Source organism: Siphateles boraxobius, unplaced genomic scaffold, assembly GCF_051911475.1.
Source record: "Siphateles boraxobius isolate OS27281-9 unplaced genomic scaffold, OSU_SipBor_1 66, whole genome shotgun sequence".
Taxonomy (NCBI): domain Eukaryota; kingdom Metazoa; phylum Chordata; class Actinopteri; order Cypriniformes; family Leuciscidae; genus Siphateles; species Siphateles boraxobius.
The window spans coordinates 7,450,721-7,471,933 of record NW_027509193.1 but is presented as its reverse complement, the minus strand read 5'-3'; the positions used below and the strand labels follow the sequence as shown (position 1 = coordinate 7,471,933).

The following is a 21,213-nucleotide window of genomic DNA, read 5'->3' as shown; positions in this document are numbered from 1 at the left end:
GCACGGATTAGGGGAGACAGACCGTTTGCACGACTTTTTGAGCAGGTTTTAGCACATTGTTAATAGACTCTTGCTTTTTTTCATTCCGTCAGAAATAAGAGTTAATATATCTGGTCGATGTAGGTCTAAAAACACATGATTTTAGTTGCTACCAGCTATTTGAGTAGCTTTGGAGCTTTGGGGTAAAATTAACAAGTCAAGCCCCTTTCACACAGAGATCCCGGAAAATACACGGATAAAGTGACCTGGGATTTGACCCGGGTTCGCTTTTACTTTGGTTCATTCACACTGCAAGTGATTTCCCGGAATCAGAGATTGCGTTCACACTAGGGCTGGGCGATATATCGATATAAAAAATATATCGATATATTTTTAGATGCGATATGGAATTAGACCATATCGCATATATCGCGATATAGTTCAAATTTGCGCTGTGATCATTGCTCTCTGCACTGCTTCCCGCACACCCGCCACTGCTCCTCCTCTTTCGAGGGGGGAGGGGCAGGAACAGACGCTCAGCCACTCTTCAACAAACATGGAGGAAGCAACAACGTCTGCGGAGCGTGCGGAGGAATTGGTTAGTAAAAGACGAAGAAGCAGCAGTAGCACCAAAAGCTAAGACACTGGCAAGCTTCTTCAAGCAGCGCACAGCCGCCACCACCACTGTACCAACCAAGAGGGGGGCTATTGAAAATGAACTGTCAAGTTACTTGCAGTCAGCAAGTGTGGATAGTGACACTGATCCCCTAAAGTGGTGGAAGGATCAAGAAGTTGACTTTCCAGCTCTGTGCCAACTGGCAAAAAAGTGTCTCTTGGTACCAGCTACCAGTTCACCCTCCGAAAGGGTTTTCAGCTGCAGTGGCAATATCGTGACCTGCCACAGAGCATCTCTGAAGCCGGATGCCGTTGACAGGCTGGTGTTTCTCGCACAAAATCTTTAAATGAAGGAGGACACACTTGTCTTTCTTCAAATGTCTACCTCAAGACAGCATTACTGTTTATCAAAGTAAAAAAAGAGGGGGGAAATGTTTGAGTTGATAGTCTGTTTCTGCAACTGGTTGAGACTGTTCAGATAAGAAATTGAGTTAACAAAAAGGAAAAGGTTATCTCAAGCTGATGTTTTAAAAAAAATCTTAAACTGAGCACTTTATTTTGTTCTTTCTTTATATATAAATGCTGCTCATACTAGGGTTTGTCATATTTTATTATTTTGTAATGTTCGTTCGTTATTTGCATCTGTGGATTTGTTAGAAAGGAGAAGACAATCTGTAATTTGATTTTAATAAGTCATTTATAGTTGTCAATCTAAGAAATGTTTGATATTGTACTTTTCTCATAAAAATATATTTTTTCAGAAAAAGATTGGCCTATTTTATTTTATAGGCTATTTTTATTTAAGATGTTTTGTTATTTAAATGTGCACCTTATGGAGCTTTGATTTAAAAAAAAGGTACTCCTGTTGTTATACAGTATACTGTTTATGTTTACATTTTATTGTTATTTGAACAAAGCATTTAATTGTGAACCAGGTGAAGGAACCCGTTTATTATTTATTCATTTGATTTTGCAACTGTTCACCGAAATAGCCAGTTTCAATAAAACTACTTGTGACATGTCATATTTGGCTTTGACTTTGACTGAACATTTGCTCTCACTTTGCGGAAAAAAATATCGGGATATATATCGTATATCGATATTCAGCCTAAATATATCGGGATATGACTTTTGGTCCATATCGCCCAGCCCTAGTTCACACACAACCCGTAAAAATCCCGTAAAGACACGTGACATCGATGTGACATGTAATGTCTCAGCAGCGTCTATAGTTTGCTTATGAGCTGCGATTTCTGTCTCGAGCATTTTTTTCTCTGATTCGATCATAAACTAGCGTATTACGCACCGTTTCACTAGCCTGTTTTCTCTTAGTGAATCGATTAATCTTAAACGAATCTCTCTCTCTCTCTCTCTCATACTTTGCGCTGTGTGATTCATTCTGAATCGATTAATCTTAAACGAATCTCTCTCTCTCTCATACTTTGCGCTGTGTGATTCATTCTGAATCGATTAATCTTAAACGAATCTCTCTAGCCATGTTTCCATCCTCTTGTCAACCGAATTATCTGAAGTTCGGTAAAAAAAACTCATGCGAATAAAGCTGGTGAAAGTGTGTTTCCATCCAACGGCTTTAAAGCGAATAAAAACCTGTACGTAATGACGTCACATGCTGTTTTGCGATCAAATTGGTATATCGAATTGATTTGAGACATTTTAAGGTGTTTCCATTCATTTTCGCACTGAATCGAACAACATTCAAGCAAACTTTTGCGAACAAAGTTTTGCTAGACAAAACGGAGCCTAATAGTGCTTATGTGCCAGCTGATAGCGACATATGTAAGGGAATGTATATGCCAGGCGGTTGTTAGCCTGAAGGGGTTGTATTCGCTAACAACCGCCTCGCTGTACATTATCCTGCTTATTACATGGCTACCTACGAAATAAATCAATAATTTGACACAAAATATTAACTTAAAAAGGAGTTTATTGATTTAAAACGAGTAGTGCTTCTGCTAAAGAAAATAGTCTGTTCCGTCTCTGAACTGCGTCCATGGCAACGGTGTGTTATACTTAGCAGCTCCGCAGTCTGTTAACTAGAAATAACACACCGCATTCTACATTAGAATTCAACCAAGCCACGTAATAACAAGCAAACCTAACATAAGAAAACAACGACTCTATAAACACATTGCTATGATGATGCAGATGCACGTAAATGCCCGACGACAACGGAGGCAGCCTGTGGTGTGGGGACGACAGCGCTCCATCAGTTCTGGGAGATCGTGGTTCAGAGACACTTCACGGAAACCCTTTGGTTGAAGCATTTTTTTGCTTTGTCCACTTACATCTGTCTTTGTTGACATCCGCCATGTGTGCGCAAACAGAGCGGGAATACTGGCCGGAAATGAACTCGTCTTCTTCTATGTTTTGTGGCGTGATGCAACCATAAAAGGGCCTAAAACTTAATCGCAATTCATTATTTATTCGGCAAATAACGTTTCCATCAGCTATTATCGCATTTGCCGTATATCGATCAAGATAAAATCCGATGAGACCGAACGTATTTCATTTGAGTCGATATTCATGAAATTTAATCGTATTTTACTGTTTCCATAAGGCATTTTTCATTCGATATCACTTAATTCGGATAAAAAGGTGTGGATGGAAACATGGCTTCTTTCTCATACTTTGCACTGTCTGATTCATTCTGTTGTGATTCGATTAATCCTAAACAATACTCTCTTTCTCTCATACCCAGCAGTGAAAAGTCCAATTAAGTTAAGTGAATCAGTTTATTCGGCTAGTTCAGGTAATGTAAATAAATAAATAAATAAATTCTCATGATTCAAGTCTCTGTACTAGGTATTGTATATTTTCGGGGGAAATTAGGGTGTATTTGAGTTAGCAAAAAATCAGCTCTGATTAAATTATGAAATATATATTCTTGTGTTTTTTATTTAGGCGTATAAAAACATATCGCCCTCTTGAGTAATCTTTTTTTTTTTTTGAAATTGGAAAAGGTTTCAGAGGTCACTGTTATAATTTCACTATTTGTAATGATTAAAGAACTGTTTAAAAAAAGATGCAAATGCTCTCACAAACAAAACGCTCTTCTTCAAATAGGTTTGCTGCTTCTCATTTTTAAAAATCTGTCCTCTCCCGCGTGGCCATCTGGAAGAGCCTCTGTCCGCCTGAGTGTGCTGTGATGTAATGACGGGTGAGAATTAAGGGGGAGTTTCCGTTATGGGCCTCTGTAATCGTTTGCCAGCACCAATTAGCACGGCAATCGGACCTCCCTGCTTTTTGTTTGTGTAACTGCTTGCCACAGTTGCCTAGTGAAAGTGATATACAATGTCTCAACAAATACGATCTGACCAAATAAAGCCACAGCGTGTGCTTAACTAGCAAAAGACAACAAAGAGCTTATTCTGCCACTGTCACAAATCGGTATGATTTTGCACGTTTAAAGCAAAATTGTATGTGACCTTTGAATGGCCTCATCATTTAACCTGCTTAAGTATTATTGGATTACAACATAGATTGTTAGTCAGCCTACTACTTCATGTGATGTTTAATAATTCACTACCCTTTTGTTATGTTCGTGGCTGAAAACAGGCACTACTTTAAACTGCTGTAAAAATGTATCAGATAAATATTTTTTTCAAATTGTTTTGCATAAATCTATTAATCAACCTCAGTCCTGATCAAAACTACTAAATGTTGGGGGAAAAAATCACGATTTTAACTCTTTAATTGCCAAATTCATAAATTATGACACTGATTTGGGGGGGAAAACGCACAAAATGATTATGTTCAGTATAAAATGTGGTTGTGAACACAAACACACACACACACACACACACACACACACACACACACACACACACACACACACACACACACACACATTAATATGCTATTATACTAATCAGAAACTAAGCTTTTTTAGCACAGCCCTATCTAAAGGGTTAATGGTGCCACCTGGTTATCAACAGTAAAAATGACAAATTTTACCTCTTCCCAACAGGGAAAACCACCAACAATCAAAAGTGCATGATTATATGGTGTCATGGCTTTGCAATCAAAAAATGTGATTATAATGGAAGTCAATGGGGCAAAACCAGCCACGAACAGTAAATGAGGGAGAAAAAGTTAAAATCTGATGCTGCACAAAAACTAACAATGCATCAAAACCAATGTTGTTTCTAATCTTTGACATGTCCAAGACTGTGATAAAAGGTAAAAAAAGATCCATTCCACAATCACATTTTATATTGAAAATAAGTCATTTTGTTCCCCCCCCCCCAAATCAGTGACATAATTTATGAATTTGGCAATTAAAGAGTTAAAATCCTGAATTTTTTAAAAACATTTAGTAGTTTTGATCAGGACTGAGGTTGATTAATTATATTTATCTATTCTATATGTATGACTGGTTTTCAGGACCCCCCCGGAAAACCCCACCCCATGCCATGGGCCAAACCAAGTAAAAAAAAATAATAATGTATGACTTAGGGAACGTTTACACGACAACTATGTGCTTAAAACAGAGACGTTTTTCCTTTAAGTTTTCTGCGTACAGACGAAAACATTGTCAAAACGATGATGTGAACATTGTCACACGGATCTGCGAAAACGACCAAAAACCCTATATTCTGCTGTTCGGCCATTAGATGTCGATGAAACGCTATAGACTGAACACGTACAAACGCATGTGCATGACATCATCGTTTTCAGAGATTCGCGTTTTTGCTGTTTACATATTGTTGTGATGTAAATGTGCCCTTAGAAAAGGCCACTTATCTAGTCTGAGACCAAAAGGGAAGGTGCTTGAGCACTACTTTGGGTCTATCTGTTCACATGGCTGAGGTCCAGGTCTACATTTCTTTCATGAATAAATCTCGCTAGTGCATTGTGCCAATGATAACAACATGAAATGGATAATAATACATAATAGCCAGAATATCTCTGGCCATTTCTCCTGTTTATAGTGCTGGAATTGGCCCAGGTTATCCCGTAAGGAATCCGGCTGGTACCATTACTACGCTCAACTCTCAGAGGGAAGCGGTCCAACTGTTCTCCGAATCGTAACTTGTTTCTTATGGCCTGTGTATCTTCATGTCACACTCTATTGACTCCTCGTAGAACCCCTGTGCTGTGTTATTAAACCTCTCTGAGGCTTATTGAATCAGAATGGCATTGAGTATACGAGACCTTACAGTAAGAGTGACTTGACTGCTTGGGCGGGCAGGCACTGGAAAACATTGGTCCATAAAAATTTCCAATTAAATCACTGGCTGACACATTAGTCGTGCTAATATTTCAGGGCTTCTGAGCAGTTTGTGAAAATAAACAAAATAGGTGGATGTGTCGGCATGTTCTGTTGAGGAGAGTATGTTTCGTTTTGGAATATAATCACAGGAGAAATGTGCCAGGGTGAAACTCATCGCAACCGCGCTGACTTATTGCATCAGCGAATCATTGCGCGGCTTGTTAGTCATTTGATTTATCTCCGAGTTTTGCCTGTTTGTTTTCATAAATGCAACACACCCATTGAGTAATTGGTGATTAATTTGCAGCACTTTAAGTTTTCTTTACATGTACAGTGTTAAGAGTTTGAGAGCAGCTGCAAAACTCAGGGAACAGTCAACCTGCCAACGGAGCTGTTGCGCTATAACTTTGCAGCAAGAGTGGCTTTGGAAACTTCAGATGCTTTTCCAGTTCAAATGAAAACATCCTGTCCAATTAAGACGTCTAACATCAAGGAATATAGAAATCTTGCAGGATCCATACCCAAGATTTAGCATGTCTAATTGGACTTTTACTGATTTTCCTGTAGCTTAACTAGTATAGCATGACGCACAAGCCAAGGTTACGGGGTTTCTTTCACAGGGAGTGCTCGAGCAGGGTTGTGCCCCATTCAGAATTTAACTGAGAATATTTTGAGGTAGCCAAAGGGACGAGGAATTGACCTATGGCTAAGCCACGCCCCCTCCACTCACTCGGACAAACAGTCAACATTGGGACACTTTAACAGAGCAGTGCAACATGAAGGTAACATTTGCAAACATCTTTTTTCTTTTTTTTTTCTTTCTTTTTGAAACATCATAAGACATGTGCTATCGGGCCTATACTGTTGTAGGCTATTCCAGGGTACACCATACATCGATGGAGTCGCCCCTGCCGAAGCCAGCAACATATCATTTTATGATTATGCAAAGCGACTTATAAATTCGTTTTTTTAATGCAATTGAAGACGAAAAGTAAAGTCACGAACACAGTTTTTTCTTCCTTTTTTCTTTACAGCAAGATGATGTTTAGGTGATCATTAAATAAAGTACAGAATTGTTTATTTTTGGTGTTTTGTCTATTCTGATTTGTTTTGCTTCGCATTCAAAATATCAAAAAACAGATTTTGTAATGTTGGCATGGTAATGTTAATTAGACCATTATAGGTTGAACTGAAAGAAAAATTGGAATTTGAATAAAAAAAATATAAAAAAAACATTGTAGCAATATAATATCACATACTATTTTTCAGAAGATAGTTCAATCTGTAATTGTATCCCTTCCATCGCAATGAGTTTTTTTGGCACATGCATTAAGCAGGGAACGCAAATATTTATTAGATCATTTATTTGGAGACCGTAATATTGCATCCTATTGTTTTTAATTGCATTAGGATAAAGGCCTCATTATGCTTCTGCGTCAACTCCACGGCGTAGCTACGCCATCACTCCTACGGCGTCGTTGCCGTTTTATGGTTCTGCGTCAGGTTGAGTTGCATTGCGGTGCATCTGACCAATCACAGCCCTTGTGGTCTGCGTCGCCTCGATGCGTAGTTAAAATTTTTTGGAGGTGCACGTCGAGCTACGGCGGAGGGGTTCGCGGCGACGCAGAGGGGTCTGCGGGGGTACGCCGTCGATTCGACGCAGAAGCATAAAACAGGCTTAAGCGTGCGCTGTAGGCTACTCTGTGTGCGGGTGTTATACGATCTTTCGAACAGCAGGAGGCGCTGTGTTCGAAAAACGAGGGGTCTGAGAATGCGGGACTCTCGGTGGGGGACTGTAGATGCAGGCTCCGAGTCTGCAGCTTCATAATATTGCGCTATATTTAGTTATGTTGAAGAGGAGTGAAAAGGCTACATGTTTTGCTATAAAAAAAAAACACAAAGTTCCCCAGTTGTTTTGGTAGAAAGTTGTCTAAAATGTTGTGCTTTAATATGTAATTAATGGTTCATGATCAAATTAAATATGTATAGGTCTAAGTTGCATACGTTTCCAGGACAAGCCTTTTTACTAAGAGTAAGTTACCTCTCCGTTAGTTTGGTGCTACAGTATTTACATTTCAGTACAACACTGCTAATATTTGTTATCTCGGTTATTTACAGATACTTTAATGAAGCTAACTGACATGATGTACAACGCAGCTAGAAGCTAACGTTAAAGTTTTCAAATGTTAGGGTAACGTATAACATTCAAATACTGTACGTTGTTGACTTAACGTTACCTTAGAACAGATGTAGACATCCTTGTTTAATTTATCCACGTTTAGTTGGCGTTGTGGTCTACCGCATAACTTAATCCAGAGCAGACACTTATCTCCGTAGTGTTGAGATGTGGCTTAATTTGGAAAGGGTAAAAAATACACACCGTCGCCCAGCCTCTCAGGATAGGCTACCTAGTGTCGGGGTTCCATGCACACCATTTGAAAATATTAAAATTAAAATGACAAGAAAAAACATATAAAAACGAATGAAAACTGACTAACTACAATGCATTTCAATGGACGTGGAATCAGAGAATGTCCGAGTGTATTGGGAGCTATGCGCACTGTGATTGGCTCATCGCGTTTGGGGGCGTGGCTTAGCCATTGGTCAATTGTAATTAGAATATGACTAATAATTCAAAGAAATTCTGGAATTAAAAAAACTGCCATTTGTAATTAAAAGGAAACTTAGAATGCTGGCTTGACAAAGCCTTGTTTGAAAGTTTTGAAAAAGTTCTAAAAAGAAGCTTAAAATCATCAAATTTGTATGCAGATTGAGGTGTTGGTTTGAAGTATAATTCAACAAATTCCTCTTCATTTCAATCCATTTAGCAGAATTCATTCTGGTACTGAGAAATTCTGGAACTTTGCATGAAATTGCATTTGTTGCATTAACAACAGTCGTGAAATACAACTACTTGAATTGGAAATCGAAATTTCTGATTGGCAAGTACAATGTATTCTCCCAGTTTATGCATTTGTCAGATTGGCTTTTATTTCAAGACACATATTTTATCTTGATACTGTGTACTTCCAGGGAAATCAACCCATGGCGTTGTTGGAACCATATTATATTAAGTTGAGCAACAGGAAAAACTTATGATCCAGCATAAACATTATCCTAGTTTTTTTTTTTTACAGTTAACATAAGTTTTGCTCGGATTTCTCACTTTGTTCTTCTTTGTATTTACTGTATTACCCTGAGTAAATGTTCCTTCAGTCATTCAGTAAACTTCAATAAAATATCTCATGTTGTCTCAGAGTTGAAAGCTGAAGACAAGTGCAACTGGTGGAATGGAAAAAATTCTAGATTGGAGCTAAGTGCAAAAGATAAAGACATTTGTAGCAGCACTGGACACCAGACGCTGAAGAATTTGGCAAGACTGAATAGGCTTCCCCATGGAACATAAATCAGTTTGAAAGAGGGGGACCGCAATGTGAGCGCTTCCCATCTTTTTGGCATTCCTTCTGTTTTTCGAGCCTATGTAAATCATCCTCACGACAGGCCCGGGCTGCAGATGTGTGGCCAATCGGTTCCACCACAGCTGGAGACTGGGGTCCAACTCCCAAATGATCCGTAAATAGGAATCTCCCTCGGACCACGCTGTGATGTGGCACGGGACGGAGGGATTGTGCTTTTCCACCGCAGGTGTCGTCACTCTGGTCTCATTGTCTCTCACCAGCTGAAATTTACAGCCCTTGAACGGCACTACGAAGCCTCATTGACACTGCATTACTGGAATGCAGCCCCACGCTGAGGAAAGGCCTCCATGATGAGCTTTACAAGGTGTGCAGTTGATGTGGATGATTGAAAGGCAATGAATGACTACAGTGTGCTTAACTTAGTGGTATCAGTGGCAAGTTTCAGTGAATTCAGAAGGGATGGAGGCCTATCAAGATATTTATTCACTTAGAATGGATATTTAATTGTGGATGCTCATTTCGCTAACTATTTTAATTTCAACTATTCAACCATTTTATCAGCTTCATCTCAAAATCAGGTCTAACAGTCATATTTCATACTGTACATGATAATATTGTGATGGATAAATTCACTTAATTATTCACCTAATAACATTGGTTCGACATTGACAAAAAATATTAATTTGAGTTTTTTAGAGTGTTTTCTTAAGGAGATTGATGTTGAATTGCAATTGAGTAAAATCCTCAGAATATTTATTCTGGTAATGAGAAAACATAGCACTTGGATGCAATTTGCTTCTGTTTGGATAAAAGTGACTGCCAAATGCATAAAGGATTTTGCAGGTATACTAATAATTACAGAAATCTATATAGATGCATTAAAAAACAGTAGCTCACAGTTCTACCTAAAAGTCACACATTAGGGGCAACATGCAATTTATTGAAACATTGGCATTTTGACGGATACTTCCATAAAATTGCATTTTGTTAATTTGAGTGTTTTTTCACAATAATTTTTATTTGTTCCATTTATTGGTTATCATCCATTGAATATGCTTTCACTTATGCTTTAAATTCGACTAAATCCATTGCACCGATTTTCCTCCAAAATCTGCACAGAATTTGCAGGGAAAGGCCCTTTAATGTCTCAGTGCCCAAGAATGTCTTTAAGGGGTCATATCATGTGGAATCAAATTTTCCTTGATCTGTTAAGATTTTTTTTTAAAGAGAGTTTAATGGACTTTGAAACATAATGTAATTTCAGAACTCAAAACATCAGTGGAAAAAGTCTTTTATTGAGGCTATAAGCTACAAAAAAAAGGCTTGTTCCAAACATAAGTGGAATTCTTAATGAAAAAAAGACATATGACCCCTTTAAGATCTTAGACATTTGTATTTCAGCATGCTGGTGATCTATTTTTAACATTTAAGTCTATTACAATAAAGAGCTAGAGAAAAAAGGACAATGCTAGGAAATGTAGCTCCGTAAGCCAAACCTAACAAGGGTGAGTCTAGTGCTATTAATTAAAAGTTTGCCTGAGGAACAGAGAGCAATAGCCTGCTATCAGTCAGACTCAATTATAGAAGCACCAAGAAAATGAGATGAATCTCTGGAAGCTGGAGGTGTATTTTCAGTAGACGCCACAGCGGGCTGAACCTCAACCAATCTGCCACACACTCTAGCTGTAGTTACCCCACCGCGGACAAGAAGCCGAGTAGCAGAGCTGTAAATTACAAACTCCAGGAGGCCATTCATCCTAACTGTGCTTTGACTGTTTTGTTGCAGGCCTGTCGTACATAACACTACAAACTCCTCCTGACATATGTTGAATTGTGTGAGTTATATAGCCTCTACACGCAGTACCGACACTTCTATATTTTAATCTGAATAAATATTTAATAGATATGCACCAATATAAAAAACATGGCCGATACCGATAACCGATAAATCTTTATATTTGAAAGCCGATAACTGATATTTTGGCCGATAAATCTAAACCCACATTTTTATATAATTTTTAAGAGCCTGATTACAAAAACAAAAGTCTCACCATTAAAATCCATGTCTCAAGGACACAATTATAATGTTTTCGGGAACACTTTACAATAAAGTTCACTAGTTAACAATAGGTAACCACATGAACTTAGAATGAACAATACTTCTACGGCATTTATTAATCTTAGTTCATATTAATTTCAACATTTAATAATACATTATTAAATCAAATGTTGTATTTGTTAACATTAATGTACACATGAACAAACAGTGAACTGAAATGGCAACTGTGTAAAGAAAGCCAAGCCGCACTGTGCCACATACAGTACACTTTATAATGAGACACACTTGTAGCTAGGTGGCTTCCAGCAACAGGGTGGGAAAGGAAGAGGGAAAGAGCTTCCTGCTGTGAGCCAGAAGTGTGTAGTCCCAGGAAACACACTATAGCCAATTACATCCTGAGCAAGAGAGCACACTCAATGATCTGACCTGCGCAACTGTTTGTCTGGTAACCCTGGGAAACACCAACATGCAATATGTCATCATCGCTCTCGGACCGGCTTTCTGCGTCTGTCAACACAATGTGGTGCATCAGCTCCACGGAATATTTGAAGTGTTTGGAACACGAAATGAGTTGTAGATTCGACAATTTGCACTGCATGTGTAAGTGGCACATCATTACTTCAGCATGCCTATTAACAAGGTGCAGTATTCACACTGGAAGTAGTCGACTTTTAAGTTGTATGTGTGTTTGTGGGCTGTACATGCATTCAAGTTTTGGGTATTTATAGTGTATAAGAGTGTGGTAAGGAAATGGCGAGTGTTTTAGCTGGAGCAGCTGTTGAGTGATCTTGACGTTTGTGTTTTGTTTTGTCGCACACAGGACACAGAATTCACTCCGTTTCCCATTAGAGAGTTTAGAGGGCAAATAGCATATCTCAACAGAGATATCCTGCGGAAATAGAGCTTGCTATCTGGACAAATATACCAGTAATAGGGCGCGAGCCTTTGGCGTGATTTGAAATGTCTCCAGCTAAACGCTTTGCTTACACAGGAAGGATTCACCAGTTTCCAAAAAGTATGTTTTTCTGTATTAATTTACTGAACAGAAAAATTATGTTCCTCTCTGAAAGTGAAATGCTGACGTGAAGTGATGAAAGTTATGATCCAGTGGGATGTAGTGAGGTTTTTATCAGTATGGGTGGAATACCAGTAAAATATGAGGTAACACTTTTTTTCAATAGTTCACTGTAGACATTCTAACTACAAGTTTCTTTGCAACTACATGTCAACTAACTCTCATTAGAGTATTAATAGACTGTCTGCTTAATATCTGCTAACACTTTATTTTGATGCTCACAAACAGACATTCTACTGAACTTTGCAACTACGTCAACTTTATTCTACTGACCTGAACCCTAACAACTAACCCTAACCTAACAGTCTACTAATATACTTGTTTTACAGACAGAAAGCTGATCTTCTAAGATGGTGTAATATGCAGAAAAGCAATTGTGGCTTGAAATCCCTTAAGAAAAAGAAGTATACTTCAAGTTCATTTTATGAAGTATACTTAAGTAATGTTCAAGTATATTTGTAAGTATAATTATGTAGTAAGTATACTAATGTCAATATGTACTAGTAGTAAACTTGTAAGTATACTATTTTAATACCGCTTTGGACTAAATTGGCCCACTTTTAGTATATAAAATTATATGTTTAAGTGTACTATACGTGTAACACTAGTAAACTTTAAGTGCACAACTAGTTCATAATTACGTTTATCATTTGTACTGCAAGTGAACTTATGGGTATACTAGTAGTTTACTATTTTAATACTTGTAGCAAATTTTTAGTTTATGAAAGTACTCTTTGAAGTATACTCTCAGTAAACTACTAGTTTAGTAGTTTTATACAAGTTTTCTTTAAGTGAACTTAACATTATACTTATAGTTTACTATTTGTATATAATTTTTGCACTTGCCGTAGGCCTATACTACTATGTTCAAATGTTATTTTGTATACTTGAAAAATACCTTTAACTGTGCATTAATTTTAAAAACATTTTATTATCTTCATGCATCCTTTTTTTATCAACACTTGAATATTGGTAAGTTTCATAAAGAAAGGCAACTTTTTAAACAAAAAATTTTGCTTTCTCTTCATGTGTAACGCTTCATTTCATTTGGAAACATTAAGCAGTTTTGATTTACAGGCTGTTTAATGTTTGATGATCATGTTATTTTACATTTGATTGAGCAATCTTCTATCACTTGTTTCAGCTTCTTCTTCTTCTTCTGCTTTGATCCGGAGATTCTGTACTAGAAGATGTGTCATAGCGCCCCCTACCGTATAACAGTGAAAACATGGATAGCTGGAAAATTCAGTCAATGGTGAGGAAAGAGTTAAAGTAGAACTAAAATTCATATTTGCAGAATTGGAAACATATCTGTTTTCTATCAATATTTTCAAACAATGTAAGTTTCATAAGACTGTATATGAAAAACTATGTAAAAAAAGTATATTTAATAGGCTTCTCGATCAAAAGAGTTAACACAACTACAAGCCAAGTGTACTTTGAATACTTAAATATACTTTTAAGTATATCTCGATCAAAAGATTGAGTACAAGTATTGGCCAAATATACTTGGACTTTTCTCTAAGTCAAGTATTCTGAAGTGTAATTTTAAGTATATTTCTGAGAAGTACATAAAGTATATTTCTGAGAAGTATATAAAATGTAGACTGAAAGTATGCTTTCTTATGTTTAGTTGAAAAGAAGTATACTAATAGAACACCTGAATAAACGTATTTTTCGTAAGGGATTGCCTCTACTTTCTGACAGTATTAAAGTAGGCCTGAATCATCTCTCAACAGCCAATGACAGAAGACCTTCATCCATCATTTCCTCCTCATTGGCAGCCATTGCGCAGATGTAGTCATGATTGGAATGCATTCATTTCTGCGTTTACTGCAAATGCAGCCTTTGATGTTGCTTGTAGTGACTGTAACAGCAGTGTTGGGAAGGCTGGTTTGAAACTGTTAGCCAGGCTACAGCACAAGCTACTCATCATTTAAAGTAAGTCAACTACAGTCAAGCTAAATGTCAGCTTTCCTATCAGATTGATCTGAAAGGATTTTGGGGTAATTGGCTAGAAAAAAAAGGTGTGTATTAGTAAAGGATTCTGATTATCTGTGTGTTTCTAACCCTGGCTTGGTCATGTGGCGGCACAAAATGTTTTTTGGCGGCGTGTCCATTGTGTTAAGTCTTGAAGCATGAAATGAATTCTGTTGGTGTGTGCCAGTGTGTGTAATCCAAAAAAGTGTGTGCGTATGTGCGTGTGTGCGTGTGTGTGTGTGTGTGTGTGTGTGTGTGTGTGTGTGTGTGTGTGTGTGTGTGTGTGTGTGTGTGTGTGTGTGTGTGTGTGTGTGTGTGTGTGTGTGTGTGTGTGTGTGAGTGAGAGAGAGAGAGAGAGAGAGAGAGCAGAAAATGTGTCCATCTACTCTAGGATTCATTATTCCACCTTTTCTCTCTCTAGCTCAGGGTGGTCCTGCCTTTAGCCAGGGCGCTATCGCAAATGCAGGCCATAAAGATTCAAACCTGCACAGCAAAACCAATAGAAACATACATCTCACCATACACAAGCAGATTTTGACTTTCTCAAACATACACAACTATGCAAGACCCTTTAACCTCACATTACATGTTTACTTCTGAGCTGCTGCTGTTGTTGTTGCCCACTGAAACAATGTGAGCTCGGTCAACATACTGCGTCATCGGTCATTGGCGGAGTTTGGGCTGGCTGGGGTGGGGACAGCAAGAGTCCCCCAGGCCAGAGCCAATGATTTTGTGTTGAATGAGTAAAGCTGTTTGTTGTTAGGAGGACAAAAAGTAGAAAAAGTTACATTTTTAGGTAATCTACCTCAGCAGTCTAACAGCACTCATCAATGTCAAAATGATCAAGACGGCCAATCAAATCAAAGAAGGCGGGTCTTACTATCTTATTGTCACTTATTTTCACGGGAGTCATCTCCTTACATTTCTGAATCCTTGCCGAGTCTAACGATACCATTCTAGGTTTTGCCTTATGGTTAGCTCAATGTTGTAAATTAGCGCTTAAAAAACATTTGCCAATATCTTCGAAACCTTTAGACCAATCGAGACGAAACTACCGTAGGAAGTTTGGAAAGAGGATGTTGGTAATACGGTAATGCTCAAATTTCCAAATTTTGATAGTAAGTGGCAAAAAAATCTAATCAAAGTCACCCATGGGTCATTTTTTATTTTTTATCTCATATATATAAATGTTTATAACTATTAAACAAAATGAGATATTTTTCCCAAATTTGACATACATATATGGGCTCACTCTGAGAACAGTAAAAAATGCGGTGGAACTGCGCCACCTGGTGGCGCTATAATAGATCAAAACAAGGACATTGCCATTGATTACAATATAATATCATGATATAAAATGCAACAGTTTACGAATGCATTGGTATACCATTACAAAACTTGGTATGTGTCTTAATAGTCCATTAAATCATACTTTTAGTGGATTTTAGTATGGATTAAACCAAAAAAAGACTTGTTTAAGATAATATTTAATCAAATTTACATTTTTTTTTGTGTGTTTTTTTATGTTTATTTTGTTGTTCATTAGCCTATGGTTATTGGCCTCTCAAAACACAAAAATTGCTCAAATATGGGCTGTTTTATTTCCCTGGCCTATACAGTAAATCCATGTCATTCATTCAGTATCATAGTAAATATCAAAGCGACGTGGTATTACCATTTGATATCCATACTGTACTAGGGTGCAATGGTGCCACAGAACCATTTTATTCAATTACAGCATTTCACAGATGATGTTTAATTTTCCCAAAACAAGTGTATTTCAAAAGTGACATCATCACAGGACCTGAAAACTGCCGGAAAGCTTTGGCAAGAGTTTCAACCCCTGGGAAGAAACACCGGCACAGACATCCAAAAAGAGATTCAAATAATACCCAAAAGGCTGATCGCAAATATACACTGACTGACAGGGGATTCAAAACATAAATATTAGGGGGGAAACAAGCAGAAGGCCAAAGCAAGCAGACCCTTCCACCAGAAAATGGACCACCTCTCCTAACCACCCTCTAAACCCAGGATATATCGTGTTTTCTCTGAACTCCCATAAAGCCAAACAAAGCCTTTTGGCTCATAAGTCAAGTGTGTTTTGAATTATGAGCTCAACAAATCAAAATCCCTAAAACATGGAGCTCTTTGCCCAAAGGACTGCAGATACACTCGGGTTTGGATTTTGAAATCCCAAAATGCATCCCTTTTGTGTTTTCTTTGTCTTGTTCTATTTTGTTTTGGGGTTTTTTTCTTCACCGCAAGAGTACAAGCCTGCGATCCTACAGTTTTGGTTTTTCAAACAATGCTTGTGGTTTAGAGGATGTTTTTAAAATGGCTATAAATAAACGAAATGTTACATTAAAGGCTTATTATGTAGAAGACAAAAATAGCATAACAACGCTAAAGCACGTAAGGGCCTGAATATTATAGAGCCATTGTTTTTTGTTTGTTTTTTACTTGTGAGCAAAACCATATCTCTAAGTGTTAAACTACAGTGCATAACTTGTGTTGAGGACAGATGTGGCACAACTAACTAGGTGGATAAAGCAGGCAAAGAATCCCATAGACTTACACTGAAGGAGGGTCCTACTTTGGAGTAGTGCGCCTGTAAACCTTAGCAACCACATAACAACAAGATAATAAGCATTTAGAACACTTTGCAACCACATAGCAACACCTTGGAAACCATCAACAACAGCCTAGCATTACGGTGGCTAATTTTTCTTGTGAAATCGAGTTGTCTTTTCAAGAAGTAGCAATGGCAAATCATAATACACTAAAGTTTATTTCTGTTTTCTGTTCCAACAATCATCTTGAGAATTGAATGGTTTAACCTGAGGAAGTCATCGAGTCACCTGACTACAGGGTCCCGCTGGGGTATATCAGGAGATGTGTGAGTTTACATGTATCAGGGTCAGAAGCAGCTCTAAAGTACTGACCAGCAGCCCACCTGCTTCTGATTAGCAGCTCTTTCTCCTTTTTTTCCTATCTCTGCATGTTTTCATTTTTGTTGCTTAATTTTCTTTTCATTTAGGAAAAAGGATCACACAGAGGTAGTTTTATGAGATTTGAACAATTTCATTTCCTGTTTTTAACAAATAACTTTTGATTTTCTTGAGGCACATTGGTAACACAAGGTCATAACCAATCTTTCCCTCCACAAATTGCTGCGTGGCAAGAAAAATTCAGTCCCAATCAGAGGATATGATTGTAGTTACGTGTAGAAGGATTTTGGATGTCACAAAATGGTGGGGCTGTACTCTTTTACATTTATGCATTTAGCAGACCCTTTTATCCAAAGCGACTTACACTGCATTTAAGGTGTACATTTAAACACTTACACATACTGTCTGAGTAGGTACTACGTTTGTAAACTGTAGTTTACTATTGGTACTTCGCGGCCGTTAAAAAAATATGTTTTATAGGCTATATGGGTAGTATGAATAAAATCCAGACGTACTACATCCGCCATGTTATCATTATCACGTGACCTACCAGCGTCAGTTCACTGTCATTCACAAATCCTCTCCCGTGGCCATATAAAGTGTTCATCAAATGCACTTCAGAATCTCACCGGAAGTAGTAGGCTCACCTACTGTTTTTCAAATGCTATGTATTCAGACATACTACTCTGTTGGCGTACTGCTTTTCGCATACTATATAGTAGGGAAATATTTGATTTCAGACACATTATTAGTGCTATCCCTGGGGATCAAACCCATGACCTTGGTGTTTTTAGCGCCATGCTCTATTGTCTGAGCTATTGTCTGTCCTTTTTACTGAGTGTGATGCTGCAGCAATGGAAAACTAGTAACTGATCAACAAAGCTGGGAAATTTTTCAAACAAAAAATGTGTTAAAAAAAATGTGTTCCTGAAGCCTCATTTAAAACACACATGAGGAACTGAAAATCATTGTTTTCTGTAGGGGGACCCGAGAGGTTTTATGACATCACCCTTTTGCACAATTCTTTCATCAGACTTGAGGTCCGGCAACACCACTGAGAAACCCACAGATGGTCCACAGACCTCGAGCAGCTCTTCATGGTAGCCCAGAAATCTGCTCACGGTTCCTGTTAGTCTGCTCACATGACAGCAGGCCAAAAACTCTACAACTCGGAGGACCAGAGTGGAACAATGCAGAGAGATCCAACGGCAAGATAATTCCAGCCGTCTGCTGTGTGTCAAGTGCTGCGATGCACGTCTGGCTCAATCAGCTTCCACCCGCGGGTCAACTTGCTTATGTCTACATTTCTTCAACTCCTGTATAGTATACTGAGATCACTTAACATTTTATTTTATTAACATTTTTCTTAACAGTTTATAAAAGGTAAAATGCATCAAAATGCTTTTTATGCACTTCATTTTTGAGGTGCCAGTGTCAAAAAAAATATTTTACCACAAGCCTTTTTTTAAACTATTTTGTGTGACACAATTTTCCATCCGAAACAAAGAATCTTTATTAGACTGGCCAAATGTACACATGCTAATAAAGTATTTCTGTCACAGCATGTCAGAGATTTATTAATAATTGCATTTTACAAAAATGCATGCCAAGCATGTTTAAAAGATGCATTTAAAATGAATGCACACGTTTGAATGATGGATCTGATTGTGAAATCCAAAAACAAATTTTAAACACTTTTTGCGTGACGATGATTTTGCGTCATTGACAGCTGAGATGTTTGACAAGTATTTCCTATCAAATCATTTATAGAGTTTATTGACAATATCAGTGACATTAATTTTAACCACACCCTTTGAGGATAGACTTCCTGACTCATTGCCATCATGTGTGGCCATGAAACTAAATGAAGACATTCTATTCTGTATTCTTAAAATACTGTGGTGATAATTAATGCATTTTCAAACAGCAAGACTTGTTTTAGTGTTTGCTAATGAACTAAGGTGAGATCTTTAAAGTTGTATCTATCAAGTTACATTATCATCATCATGCACAATGTAATATATAATTATAAAATAAATACATTTATCTGTTCAACATGACATATATTAACAATGTTTTTTTTCCTCTCTGTCTGATATGTGGTGATAATGGCTTTTTGCTCTGTGTGTTTTGCAAGTTTGGCAAGAATTGTACAGAACATACATCAATGCTGGAAGTATATATCTAGATAACATTCCTATCATCCTGTGAATGCTACACCTAATTTCCCTCAAATACCTGACTTGCCCACCTCATTCCCCCGAGAAGAATGGGAAGAATCCGCACAGAGAGACTTAATCTTAATTATGAATAATTGAATCAAAGCAAATAAATTCATACCAGATTATAACAATCTCTTTGAAACTGTTTGAGACAAAACTTTTTCTCTTTTTTTTTTGGGATTCTGTCACAGATCTCATGCAGCTTCATCATCAAGCCTTCCTGTTCAGCTCTACATTGTCGCGTGCAAAAGCACACTGTGAGAAAACAGCTTCTGTCAGTCATCTCTCATATCATGATGGTGCCCTCATTCTCCATTCATGGGAACAAACTTGTATTTATAACCACAAGCCTACTGACACACATTAATTTGCTGCACAACAATGTTCGCATATGCGTGACGGCCATCTGTCAGGAGTGTTTCATATCTATTCACACATTTTTAATTTACTTTTTGACTTTGCCAAGTGACAACAACCTCATCAAATAGAGCCTTTGCTGACAGCATAATGCTTTTGTTATGGAGTGGTGCTTAACACGGCATGGACGGAATAGAGAAAATCTTTTTATGGCAGTAAACGTGACAGACCAAAAGAACAGCAACTTATCATGAAATTTAAAATCACAGATGTTGATAAAACACCTGCAGAAGCCCATTTTAAAATTGAGAAAGTGAGAAGAATCATTCAGTCAGCCCAAGTTCTTTCGCAATAACATCTTAATGCTCATAGATATTATTTTCTTCTAACTTTTCATCTGGAAACAAGCAGTTTACTTCTAACTTACCAAAACAAACAACAAAACTGATGCAATCTTTCCTTCAATCTGATAATGACACCTGCCTTGCAATAACACGACAAGCCTTTTCTCTCCCTCCACAATGTTTCCTTCCACAGAATGGATGTTGAAAGGCACTTCCAAACTCAGTTACACCCACTCACCCATTGAACTGAATAGAACTATGGACACTGTAAAAAATATTAATTTCATGATTTGTTACCACAACTTTTTTTTCTTTTGTCAAGTCAACTTAGATTATTTATGTGGTTCAGATAACATAATTTTTTGAGTTTATGTTGATTAAACCAGTCTCCTTCATTGTATTAATTCAATTTTGCATTATTACTTTTTGAACTTAAGTTGATTAATACATCAAGAAAAAAGAATGAAAGCCAAAAAATGACAATTCATTTAAACAAACCTTCATACTTTAATTAGATTAAATTATTAGCATGCATAATAGGATATTGGCTCTTTATTAGTACCTATAAACCACATATTATTTGCCTTATTAATTACCATATTCTACATCCCTAATCCTACCCAATACTGAAACTTAACAAATAACTTATTAACTAATAATAAGCAGTAATTAGGAGTTTATTGAGGCAAAAGTCATAGTTAATAGCTATTTAATAATGAGAATTGGACCCGAAACTAAAAGTGTGACCCATATTTTTTATTAAACTCTTCTTCCAATCTTTTAAACATTTCGGAAATGTCTACCTCTGGGTGAGGTATCCAAAAATCTGAGGCCACTAATGAAATGGTGTTTATTTTTCTTTTGTCTTATTTAATACGCAATGTTTTTCATCACAAACTACACTAATTTAATTGACAATTGCTTTCAATATCCAAGAAACCCGTTCATTTCCAGGTTTGAATTAATTATATGTGTGGTC

General features: G+C 37.3%; 1 protein-coding gene across 3 annotated transcripts in view; it reads right to left on the bottom strand.

The window, feature by feature from the left end:
• The window catches only part of ntn1b (netrin 1b), a 69,381-nt gene that overhangs the window by 46,570 nt on the left and 1,598 nt on the right, over nucleotides 1-21,213 (bottom strand). The window lies entirely within an intron of this gene.